Source organism: Camellia sinensis, chromosome 2 (genome assembly GCF_055761805.1).
Source record: "Camellia sinensis isolate YWXY chromosome 2, ASM5576180v1, whole genome shotgun sequence".
Classification (NCBI taxonomy): Eukaryota; Viridiplantae; Streptophyta; class Magnoliopsida; order Ericales; family Theaceae; genus Camellia; species Camellia sinensis.
In genome coordinates this window covers 94267447-94280840 of record NC_138962.1, presented here as the reverse complement: position 1 = coordinate 94280840, position 13394 = coordinate 94267447, and positions in this window count along the sequence as shown.

Below are 13394 nucleotides of genomic sequence, written 5' to 3'. Positions count from 1 at the left end.
ATAGAATGTGCTAATATGGCACCCAAATTTTATTTTACTCTCAAACTATTTCCAAAATATCAATTAGACCCCTAAATAAAATAAAATATGGGGATTTAATTGATATTTTAGAGATAGTTTGAGAAATAAAATAAAATTTCAAACAAAATTTTAGTGTCACGTCAGTAATTTCCGTTTGATCATAAACAGTAGCTAACGATAGTGGTAAAATTGATTTAAAATCAAATAGGATATGTGTAAAAGTGACATTACTAAAAAAACAAGAATTGAATTAATTTTTGAATGATAGTTTGGAAGCAAAATGAGATTTTCTCTTTTTTTGTTCATTGTTTTTAAATAAGCACTGATATATGTAGAATGAAATTTTTTAAATTTTTTTTTAAATTAGAGAGATTAGGAGAGTATATTACTTTATAATATTAAAATTGTCTTTTCAAATATAAAAGAAACAAAAAAAAAAATACATATAAAAGATTATTTTTGTAACATAATATAAAATATTTTTTAATATTTTTTTTTATTGTTTAACCAAATAAGATAGGAGATAAATCAATATCTTTTTTTTTTCTTCCTATTTAATCAAATAAGAGGAAGAGAAATTACAAAAACAAAATATATATATATATATATATATACATATTTTTTTTACTCCTAACTTACGAAATTATTTCTTTCCCTCTTAGATTCTCAAATAGAGTGTAATGAAAGAATTCAGCCTGAGGATCAATTATGATACAAATTCACTAAAAATTGTCCACTAAAATTGATGAGATGTGAAAATGAAATTTTTATTTTTACAATTTGAAATATTATTTAATATATAAAATTTTAAGTGTTAAATTAATCAATTGTTTTGATATGTCCAAAGCATGCAAGGGCTATCTCAAGTTATAAGGACATGGATCTGGCCGAGGAAGAACCTTGATCACGTGCAAGCTCTTTAAATGTGAAGTCTGAATTGAGGTGGAGATTGACAGCACCTCATGGACATCTTTAGACTTGGAGGAGTTTAGAGGTGCAGAGGCCCATTTCCCTTTGTAGGAAATTCTTGAAACTTTATTTTCACAATAAAGTGAATTTTATTTTATTCCCAACATAAATAAACTGGGTTTTGAAAATATGCTTTCAATTTTGAACTGACATGGGTAAGTGTATAAAGATTATAACCCACCATTTAGGGCCCAATACATATCTCAAATACTAGAGCCCTGCACTGCTGAAGCCCCATGTAGCAATAAGAACCAATGACATCAAGACACATGGCAACAGAAGGGCAAGTCACATCAGCAGACAAAGATCTGCAAAGTTAGTGCCACGACACATCGCCATTAATGAGGCCCCCTTCCAGCATTTATTGTGATAACCCCTCCTCGTCGGGGCAGCACGCCCTCACCCTGAACAAGGGAAGCTACAGCATAGACTTTCGGCCAAGGTGACAGGCCGGAAGGGACAACGAAATGATTACTAGAGGATATAAGCAGACGTTGAAGACAAGAAGAAGGTTAAATTTTTTTATCTCTAATCTATCTCTACAATCCACTTCTCTTTCTAACTTACTCGTCGGAGGGTTCGCTGGGGGACTCCCCGTTCCCCGTTGAACTCTTGTACAGGTTCTCTGGTGGGCTTGATCACTCGGATACCGGTTGGAGAAGCGTGAATGAGTCCGACCCGTCCAAGTCTCTTGTAGTATCACCAGTTGGCGCTGTCTGTGGGAACTTCTTACTTCGCGCGCCAGTTGTGCTCATTGTCGCCGGAGGCCCTTCCCCAATAACCCCTTTCTTACCACCTGCCAAGGTGTATGGTCACGACTAGATCCATGGCTTCTCACCCCCAATGTTCCCGATCATCAAGCCGACCCCCCCCAATCCAAATAACCCACCACTGTATTTCACCGAGCTCACCAACAGCATTAACCGCTTGGCCGAGCAAAACCAAGCCCTGATTAATGCTCTTCTCCAAAGAAACCCTCCTCCACTACCTCCAGATATTCCCCCCAACCAAGAACGAGCCCCGAGCCATACTATCCTGCAGCCTAATCCACCCAACTTGGAAAGGCTTACAACCCCCTCCCCCAGGTGTAAACCTACCACCTCGGGGCCCACAGCCATCGATCTCGGCACCGGCCTCTGAAGGAGAGGCCAGCAGCGTCCAGCCCCCGCTCCCTCCAGTGGTGACAACATCCCTCTCTGGGACGCAGAACTCCGAGCCATGAAGCACCAGCACTAAGGGGTTATGCAGAACATACAGCATAAACCATCTACCACAGCTAACTCCCCATTTGTTGCTTTCATCAGGGACAAACCTCTACCCCCCAAGTTCAAAATGCCCACCATTGACTCTTTTGACGGTACGACGGACCCAGTTGACCACTTGGAGACCTACAGAACCCTGATGATCCTCCATGCATTCCCTGACAAAATTATGTGTCGAGCTTTCCCCGTGACATTCAAGGGGTTAGTTCGACTTTGGTTTAGTCAGCTGCCGGCGGACTCTGTCTCCACCTTCCAGCACCTCAGTGACTCCTTCCTCAGCCATTTCATTAGAGCTCAGCGCCAGTGACGTCCGGCAACCCAACTCCTCAACATCTGTCAAGTCGAGGGGGAGTCGCTGCACAGTTTCGTTATCCGCTTCAACACTGAAGCCTTGCAGGTAGCGGAAAACGATGACAAAGTTATCCTTACAACTTTCATGCCTAGTCTGCGGTCATCTGACTTCCTCTTCTCCCTCTCAAAAAACCCCCCGATCTCCATGGCAGCCTTTCTCTCCAAAGCCCAAAAATATATGAACGCCGAAGATTCCCTAGCCGTTCGCCAAGACCCTGCAGCCAAAAACCCCACCACCAGGGAGAAGAGAAAGGATTCAGACACCAAAAACACCCAATACAATAACAGAACACCTCATTATACCGATCGACCCCCCCGAGTCGACCGGTTGGCACCAGCCCGACCGTCCGGCCGGTTCGAGCGGTACACACCCCTCAATTCACCCATGGAACAAGTCCTCAATCAGATCCAGCTTGACTACCCCCTAAAATGGCCCCAACCATTACGGACTTCTTCCAACCACAGAGATCAGTCCAAATACTGCCGTTTTCACCAGGACCACGACCATAACACCCAAGAGTGTGTTAACCTTAAAGATCAAGTCCAGGGCTTGATTCGTCAAGGTCGTCTCAGTCGATTCATGGAAACTCGCCCTCAGCAAAGATAACGGACTGAACCCATCAGAAACAACCGCCGACACACCCCTTCCTGACAACCAGCACAACCTAACCAAGGTCATGACCGTCCCCCACAGCAACCTCAGGCACAAGGTAACCCCACCCCACCTGTTGGAGAAATCAGAGTTATTTTCGGCAGGCTTGCTTGTGGAGGACCATCCCTCTCGGCCTAGCGGACAGAACTCAGAAAAATAAGGCAGGGCTCAGACAAAGAAGTTGTCACATTGGACCAACCCTCCAAACAGCCTAAGCAGTGGACTAAGCCTATCACTTTTACAGACGCCGACTGCACAGGCATCCATTACCCCCATGACGACCCTTTCGTCATCTCCGCCCTCCTCTCCAATTACAAGGTCAAACGGGTTCTTGTCGACAACGGCAGTTCTTCAGACATCATCTTCCTCAATTGCTTCCACTAGCTCAAGATCGGGAAAGAAAGTCTGTCCCCTCTCCAAACCCCTTTGGTCGATTTCACGGGCGACCAGGTGACCTCCATTGGCTCCATCGATCTTCCCATCACAATCGGCGAGTACCCTCGATAGACCACTAAGTTCCTCACCTTCCTTGTGGTCGACTGCCCCTCTACCTATAACATCATTCTTGGCTGCACCGCCCTAAATGCTTTCCAAGCTATCACATCCACTTTCCACCTTGCCATCAAGTTCCCCACCAATCTTGGGGTCGGCACAGTGAGGGGAGTACAGACCGTGGCCAGAGAATGTTATGTCGCCTTACTTAAAGAAGTCAAGCTCATAGAGGCTATGATCATTGAAGGATTTGACGTCAGAGACGAGGACGAGCTGGTCAGAGGGGAACCAGTGGAAGAGCTTGTTGAAGTCCTTATCGATCCCACCAACCCGGCTAAAACTGCCAAGATCGGCAGCCAACTATTCCCCCAGGACAAGGCCGACCTTATCGCCCTCCTGATTGAGCACAACGATGTATTTGCATGGACCCACTCCGATATTCCGGGTATTGACCCCTCTTTCACCACACACCGTCTCAATATTGAGCCCCATTTCTGACTTATCTACCAGAAACAACACATTTTTCACCCGGAGTGCAATAACCTTATTGCTTCTGAAGTAAATAAGCTCCTTGAAACACAGTTCATCACAAATGTGGACTACCCCAGATAGCTGTCGAATGTGGTTTTGGTTCGTAAAAATAATGGTAAGTGGCGGTTCTGTGTCGACTACTCCGGCCTCAACCGAGCTTGCCCCAAAGACAACTATCCTCTCCCTCGCATAGATCTGCTGGTTGACGCCACGGCCGGTCATCAAATGCTCAGCTTTATGGATGTCTTCTCTAGGTACAACCAAATTCTGATGCACCCGTCTGATCAGGAACATACCTCCTTCATCACCGACCGAGGTACCTACCATTACCGTGTGATGCCGTTTGGGTTAAAAAATGTTGGGGCCACCTACCAACGGTTAGTTAATGCTGTCTTTCATCACCAGATAGGCCGAAACATGAAAGTATATGTTGACGACATACTAGTCAAGAGCAAGCTCTCCACTGATCATCTAGCCGACCTGTGGGAGACCTTCGCCACCCTACGAAAGTACCAAATGAAGCTCAATTCGGAGAAATGCGCATTCGGCGTAGGATCTGGGAAGTTTTTGGGTTTCATGGTCAGTCAGCGGGGCATTGAAACTAACCCTGAAAAGATCAAGGCCTTGATTGAAATGCAGTCTCCCAGAATGGTTAAGGAGGTTCAGCAGCTTACTGGCCGAGTGGCCGCCCTCAACCGCTTCATTTCCCCGCAACGAATAAGTGCCTCCCCTTCTTCAAAGTTCTTCGGCAAACTTTTGAGTGGACGGCCGAATTCGAAGAGGCTTTTCAGCAGTTGAAGCAGTGCATGGCCAACCCCCCCTCATTTCTCAGGCAATCACGGCAAACCCCTCTTCCTCTATTTAGCCGTGTCAAACACCGCAGTCAGTGTAGCTCTTATAAGAGAAGATAGCTCTGTCCAACGGCCAGTCTATTACATCAGTCGGGCTCTTAGAGGAGCGGAACAAAATTACCCACTGTTAGAAAAAATGTCCTTGGCTTTGGTCACCGCCTCCAGACGGCTCCGTCCTTACTTCCAAGCCCATTCCATAGTGGTCGTCACTAACCAACCATTGAAGAAGATAATGCAACAACCAGAGCTTTCTAGTAGACTTATGCAGTGGTCGGTCGAGCTCAGCCAGTTTGACATCTCCTACCGACCTCGGACAGCGATTAAGGGGCAGGCTGTTGCCGATTGCATTCTGGAATTCACTAATCTCACTCTAACCGTAGCTCCTCCGCCTCCACCGACCTTTACCGAGCCAGAAGACCCCCACTCTTGGACCTTCAACGTCGACGGATCATCCCGCAAGGAAGGCAGTGGGGCTGGCCTCATCCTCACCGCCCCCAACGGCGGATATTTCAAGTGTGCTCTCCGGTTCCTATTTGATGCAAGCAATAATGAGGCTGAATATGAGGCATTGATTGCAGGTCTTCGCCTCGCCAGAGACATTGGTGTCAGCCATATCCAAGTGTTCAGCGATTCCCAGCTCATCGTCGAACAAATCACAGGGGAATTCGATGCCAAGGAAGATTCCATGCGGGCTTATAGAGATATTGCACTCCCCCTCGCTCGCCTCTTCAATAATTTCCACATCAAGCACATCCCTCGAGCGGAAAACTCCAAGGCAGATGAAATGGCTCAGTTGGTTTCGGCAGACCAGTCAGACCTCAGCCATGGTGTCCGCCTCGAGTACCTGGCCCGCCTCGCCATTTCCCCAAACCAGCAGCAAGTCTACTTCCTCCAAAATGAACCTATCCCTTGGACGTCCGACATCTTTCTATTTTTGACAACAAGGGAACTGCCAGATGACAAACAGCAGGCCGCCCAAGTCAAGGCCTGGTCATCCAATTACATTCTTGCCGATGGTCTTTTGTACAAAAGGGGCTTTTCACGCCCATACTTGAGATGCCTTAATCCTGCTCAGGCGACCTACGTGATGAGAGAAGTCCATGAGGGTGTATGTAGCAATCATTCGGGTGGCAGGTCCCTAGCCCACAAAATACTTCGCACTGGTTATTTCTGGCCTATTCTTAATCAAGATGCGACAGACTTCGTGCTCAAATGTGACAAGTGCCAACGTTTTGCCAACATCCCCCATGCTCCTTCCACATAATTGATCACACTCTACAGCCCTTACTAATTCGCCAAGTGGGGGATCGACTTGATTGGCCCGTTGCCCACTGGCCGAGGGCAAACCAAATTCGCCATTGTCGCCATCGATTACTTCACTAAATGGGTGGAAGCAGAACCCCTTGCCACAATTACCAAGCAGAACACAACCAGATTCATCTAGCAGTCGATCGTCTGTAGATTTGGCATCCCTCAAGCCATCGTCTCCGACAACGGTAAACAATTTGACAATGCCAAGTTCAGGAAATTTTGTGCCGACCCCAGGCCATCCCCAAGCCAATGGCCAAGTTGAGGTCACCAACCGTTCTCTTCTGAAGATCATCAAAACTAAGCTGGAAGCTGCTAAAGGACTCTAGGCTGAGGAATTACCAAATGTAGTTTGGGCCTACCGCACTACCGCCCGAACTCCCACTGGGGAGACCCCTTTTCGCTTAACATACGGCGCTGAGGCAGTCATCTTAGTGAAAATCGGTCTGCCTACCCCAAGGGTTCTACATCCCAATCCAGCACTAACTGAAGAGCTGCGTCGGGCAGACCTTGACCTAATTGAAGAGCTCCGAGAAACCACTGCAGTCAGAGACGCCTCATACCAACAGAAAATGAGAGCTCACTACAACCGCGGAGTCCAACTGAGGGAGTTCGCCGTGGGGGACCTTGTTTTACGAGAAGCAACCCTTGCCACCAAAAATCCGACTGAAGGGAAACTGGTAGCCAAGTGGGAAGGACCTTACATTGTTAAAGCCAGACCTCGTTCGGGTACATACCGACTTCAGGACATGGAAGGTCGAGACCTCCCCCATCCGTGGAACGCCGAACACTTGAAGCATTATTTTCAATAATTTCCCATTCTTGTACTGATCAGTTATTGTATTTTCTTTTCGGCAATCCACACACTTGAATGTCCTTGTTCTTCTCTCACATGATGTAAATTTATGATCAAATGGGCTACACTTTAATGACATCGAGCTTATATCTCAGTTATTTGTGTGGTATTCCAATAACGCTCTGATTGCAACCTCAGCCAGACTGAGTCACTAAAAGCTTCAGCTAGACTGAGCACGAAGACCTCGGTCAGACCGAGTTTCTTAAAGCCTCAGCCAGATTGAGCATGAAGAACTCAACCTGACTAAACATAAAAAGCCTCAGCCAGTTTGAGCATGAAAAGCCTCAGCCAGACTGAGCACGAAGACCTCGGCCAGACCGAGTTACTTAAAGCCTCAGCCAGACTGAGCATGAAGAACTCAGCCCGACTGAGCAGAAAAAGTCTCAGCCAGACTGAGCTACTTCAAGCCGCTGAGTTACTTGAAGAGCCAGTTAATCGTAGCTTAACCTATACTGAGCACGAATGAAGAGCTCGGTCAAGGCCATTCGTGCCAACTTCATGGTTGCGGCATAGTGGCCATACTCAGTCAAATTCCAGGTCCATGCTTTTACACCTCTCAACACTCTTTACATTTTTGGCTTTCATTTTCCAACTTAATTTTTCATTTATCAACACCCTTACAACATGATTTAGAACTTCATTTTTGGGTGTGATTTGAAAATTCACATTTTTGACATTCTTACATGCTTCCTTTACAAGTCAGATTGTCTTCTTACTTATCAACTTTTACAAGTCAGCCTCTTTCCTTACAAGTCAAGCCTAATTTGAATAAACCATTCTCATTCATTTCAGACTCACAAACATAAAGACAGCAGTGTGACAAACACAACCTCATAATTTTATTCATTCCCAAACTTATACACAAGTTTATTATAGTAATTCAAAAAAAAAAAAAAAAAACAACAACAACACTAAAAAGAAAAACAACCAAAACTCTGAGTACAAATTTTGTCTACTTCCATCATTCCTCCTCACTTGACATGAGATCTTCTTCTTCAACGCCCTCGTCTAGGGGGGTCTGGGCCACGTCGTCTTCGTCGATCTTGACACTACTAAAGTCTAAGTCCGGGAACAACTCTTCAGCTTTACGCTTGAACATCTTCTACCCACTGTCCCAGAACTCAGCCATTTCGTGTTTGTAGAAGTCTGACCGTTGGAAGCTCTGGATTACTTCTTCTTCACTCCTTCCCCCAGCGGTCACCCCCGATGGGCCAGTCCCTTCAGGCCCCTCTCTCGCTAGGTGGCTGGCGATCGTAGCATCGATAGCCATCTAAAAGTTAGCAGACCCCTTGAACTGCTCTACCGCTGCGATGCACATATCGGGGTATGCTGCCCTCTCTAAGGTTGACTTGGTTTTCTCCTCCCCTAACTCCTTCTCCAGCGCTGCCTTTTCTACCGCAGCCTTGGCGCGTTCGTCCGCAGGATCTCGCTCCAACCCAGTGATCTTCAGGTCTGCTTCTTCCTTCTCTTTGATCCACTGGGCGCGCAGATCTTCATTGTTGGTCATGGCCTCTTCAAAACGCTCGTTGGTGACCGTGCAGGCATTTTGAGCATCTTCTAGCTTCTTCTGCTTGCTAGCCAGCTGGAACTCGAGCGACATCACCTTGCGACGTTCGTTCTCTAGCTCCACCTTGGCCGCACACAGCTTAGCATGGGCACGATCGGCAACATTGCCCTGCACGATCGCCAAAACCTCCATCTTCTTCGCCTTCTGAGCCTCCTCCAACCCCCTGGCACACGCACTTCGCGCAGCCTTCCTCCAACCTACGCTCTCCTTCTTAAAACTTTCAAGTTGGGCCTTCGCCTTCTCCAACTTTGCCTTCACAGGTTTCACTTCACCCTTTGCAGCCGTCGCTTTTCTCAGCAGAGCCCCTGCCATGGTGGTCGCCTCTATTTAGGCAGAGCACAGCCTCCTTAGCAGCTCAGCCTCATTGAACCTGGCCGCAGAGCGCACGGCCGCTTCGTCCACTACCCCCAAAAAACGATCTATAGCCGCCCTAGCTGGGCCTTCTTCTCCCTCCAATCGCCCAGACATTGCGCGAGCGTGGTAGATAGCAGTCGTCAGCCTGACCCCCTCTCCTTGGGGCGCAGGACCCCCCTTGGGCTACTGCTCCACCCCCCTTCAGGACCAGCTGACCCACTCTCCACTTGCATCTTGGGCGTGGCACTCCGATGCTTTTCTTCTTCTTGGTTCCCCTGACCTTTCTCCCTCTACACCTCTGGGGCAACTACCTTTTCTGGGGTAGCCCCCACTCTCTCCTCCCCTACCTTCTCTGCCACAGGGGTGTCTTCACCACCCATCCTCTCCTTCGTCAATCCAGGCGCATCTGTAGCTCCCTCACAACCCTCCTCTTCTTCTTCTTCTTCAAAGCCTCCTCCTCCTTGTTTGCCTTTTCCTTCACCGGATCAACTAGGGGCGATCGTGGCTCAAAACTGCCCAAGTCTTTTTCCCCCAACGGCTTGAGGCGCGGTCGGATTTGCTCCCTCGCGATTGGCTTCGGAGCAGGCCCTAGTTGGGTCTCCTTGTACTTGTCTGCTCGGGCGAACAATCTCCTCCTCCTCCTGTGCCTTCCTCTGCACCTCTAGCTCCTCCCTTGCTGGGTCCTCCCCTAATGGTTGCGGTCCCAATTTCAGGGCGAACAACGTTGAAGGTAGGACCAACTCATTCCACCTCAGCCCTTTCTCTTCCCTCCATTCCCTCACCTTCTTCACTCGGTCTTCGGCCTCAACACCCAACTTAGGCTCGACTGATTTGGTAGGGACCTTCCACTTTGTACGCACCCTAACTCCACCGTTCTCCGACACAAAGAACCACCGCGGTCTCCACCTCTTCACCGACGATGGAAGACCTGCCACTAGACCTCTCCCCACCATCGCTTGCAACGTCACCTAGGTTTCCTGTTGACCGGAGGCCTTATAACAGGAGAAGAACTCCTCCACTGTCATCGCCACCCCTCCGGTCGCCTACGGCCAAGCACTCGCACACGCCATCACTATCTTCCAGGCGTTCGGCATCAGTTGCCCTGGTGCTGCTTCCAACTTTTTCAGCACTTCCACCACTACTTGGGGTAGAGGAAGCCTCAACCCTCATCGCAATGCTTCTTCGTAGAGGCTAAATTCGCCTAGCCGCACATCTGATGCCCTCTTCGTGGTTGTGGGCAGTCTTAGCCCTATCTCTGATGGTATTTGGTACTTTTTCCTTATTCCCTCCAACTCCTTTGCTGTCAATACGGATTTATCCGGTTTGGTGTGCCAATGGTCTGGCTCCACCTGACTGATAGGCCTCGCGGCTGAGATTATTGTCCTGGGGCGAGCCCGCACCACTTGACTTGCTCCCTTCTCCTCCCTACACTCCGTACGGTATTATTTTGCTAGGTCAACCGCGTCATCGTCGCCTAGGGAATCAACCCTTGCGGTGGTTGCTTCCTCTTGTGCCATCTCACTTGTATGTCTGCGAATCGCTTCGGATGCGGGCGCAAGAAAATTCAAAAAGTGTTGCAGGGGTGTATTGTTGGCAACGAAAGAGTTACACTTGGAATATTTTGGTTGTTTGTGAAAAGATACGTGAAACGGATAATCCCAAAAGCCCAGGGTTTGCCCGTATTCCAAGGGTCCCTATTAAATTTCCCCAGTTTTAAATTTTTTCAAAAATCCGCCAAAGCTGTCGCTTCAAACACCCTATAATGACCTATCGTTTCACTTATTGCCCAACGCCTAACCTCCCCCACCACGAGATTCTGCCACGTGTACGATCACGATCCACCGCCCCTTTCCCCTCCCCTATTTATTCCACTTCACTTCCACATGTACCACGCCGCCTCTCGAGCGCCACGCCACTCGGCCACCTCTCGCGATCGACCCTCCTCTTAGTTGGTCCCTCCACTCGGCCACCTTTCGCGGTTGGCCCTCCTCTTGGTCGGCCTCTCCATTTGGCCACCTCTCGCGGTCGGCCCTCCTCTTGGTCAGTCCCTCCACTCAGCCACCCTTTGCGGTCGGCTCTTCTCATGGTCGGCCACCCCTCTCGGTCGGCCTTCACCTTGTCGATCTCTCACAACCCTCATTTTCTTCATTATTTCCTTTGTTGGACTAAAGCTATACTTGGGAATGGGGGACTACTGACATGGGTAAGCCCATAAAGATTATAGCCCACCATTTAGGGCCCAATACATATATCAAATACTAGAGCCTAGCATTGCTGAAGCCCCATGTAGCAATAAGAACCAATGACATCAAGACACATGCAAGAGAAGGGCAAGCCACATTAGCAGACAAAGATCTGCAAAGTTATTGCCACGGCACAACGCCATTAATGAGGCCCCCTTACAGCATTTATTGCGATAACCCCTCTCCGTCAGGACGGCACGCCCTCACCTTGAACAAGGGAAGCTATAACATAGACTTTCGGCCAAGGTGACAGGCTGGAAGGGACAACGAAATGATTACCAGAGGATATAAGCAGACGTTGAAGACAAGAAGAATGTTAAGTTTTTCTATCTCTAATCTATCTCTACAATCCACTTCTCTTTCTAACTTGCTCGTCGGAGGGTTCGCTGGGGGACTCCCCGTTCCCCGTTGAACTCTTGTGCAGGTTCTCTGGTGGGCTTGATCACTCGGATACTGGTTGGAGAAGCGTGGATGAGTCTAAATTGTCCAAATCTTTTGTAGTATCATCAGAATTTGATTAAAATAATAATAAAAAACAATGTAAAATGAGTTTTATAAACATATTTTTTATTTTTTTATAAAATGTATTTACAAAATGTACGTTTTTACATTTATTCTTTTTGAAAGCATTTGAAAATGTACGTTTTTGAAAATAATAGAAAACGTGTTTGCAAAATACACTTTTACACTTAAATCTTATTTATCTATCTATACTATTATAAAGTGAACACCTCTTATGGTGTCCTGAAACTTTACTCTCCTCATGCTATGTGGCAGTGTTTTTTTATTTTTTTAAAAAAATTTAAACAAAGAGATGGGCAAGGTTTGAACCCATGACCATGGGTTTAAGTATGAGGACTCATACCACTTAAGCTAAGTACACATTATAATATTAATTTCATTATTATTTTCTTTTATTCCTATTTATTTAAGTACACATTATAATATTAATTTCATTTTTATTTTCTTTTATTTCTATTTATTTAAATTGCACACGCATCGCGTGTGCGCGGCCGCTAGTAAAATTTAAAAAAAAAAGTTAAACAAAGAGATGGACAAGGCTTGAACCCATGACCATGGGTTTAAGTACGAGGACTCATACCACTTAAGCTAAATACACATTATAATATTAATTTCATTATTATTTTTTTTTATTCCTACTTATTTAAATTGCACACACATCGTGTGTGCCACCCACTAGTATATATATACACCAACATGGAATTATTAGACATTTTCTAATATTTCAACTTAAGTGCATGGACTAAAAAAAATTTGAAATGCACTTATCATTAGTAATTATTGTCAAGCAATTGAAATATCATAATTATACAATACACAAAACCAAATTAAAAAATTCAAAAGTCTCAAATTAGTGCTTAATTGAAAAGTCCTAATTTTGAAATTGAAAAATCCCAAATCAAATATTAAAATCATAATATCTGCAAAATGAACCTGAATTTGGATGGTGAAAGGGCTATGTGTGAGAGCTCCGACGTGAGAGAGAGAGGTGGGATAGCTCCAGCGTGAGAGGGGTGGGACAAATGCTGGTTGTGGTGATCTTTATTTGCTGATGATTGCGGATTCTCCGCTGCCAGTGGACCTTCTTCTTTCTCTTCTCTACTGCTCTCTCTTTCGTCTCTTTCATCTACTGCTACACTTCTTTTATTTTGGCCTCAATAAGTGTTGGAGAAAAACGTGGGTCACTTCATAAAAATAGTTGTGATACATATCACTAAAACGTGAGCATTAAGCCACCTCTAATGAGGTGGCAGTGCAGGAAATTAAAAAAAAAAAAAAAAACAAAGAGTAAAACATCAAATCAGTTAGAATTATAGTGTATTTAGAGCTATTAGAGTTCATTGTTTTAAAACTCTTAAACAATTTTCTTATAAAAATAAAAAATAAAAAAATTGTAAAAACATGTTTCGTAAACA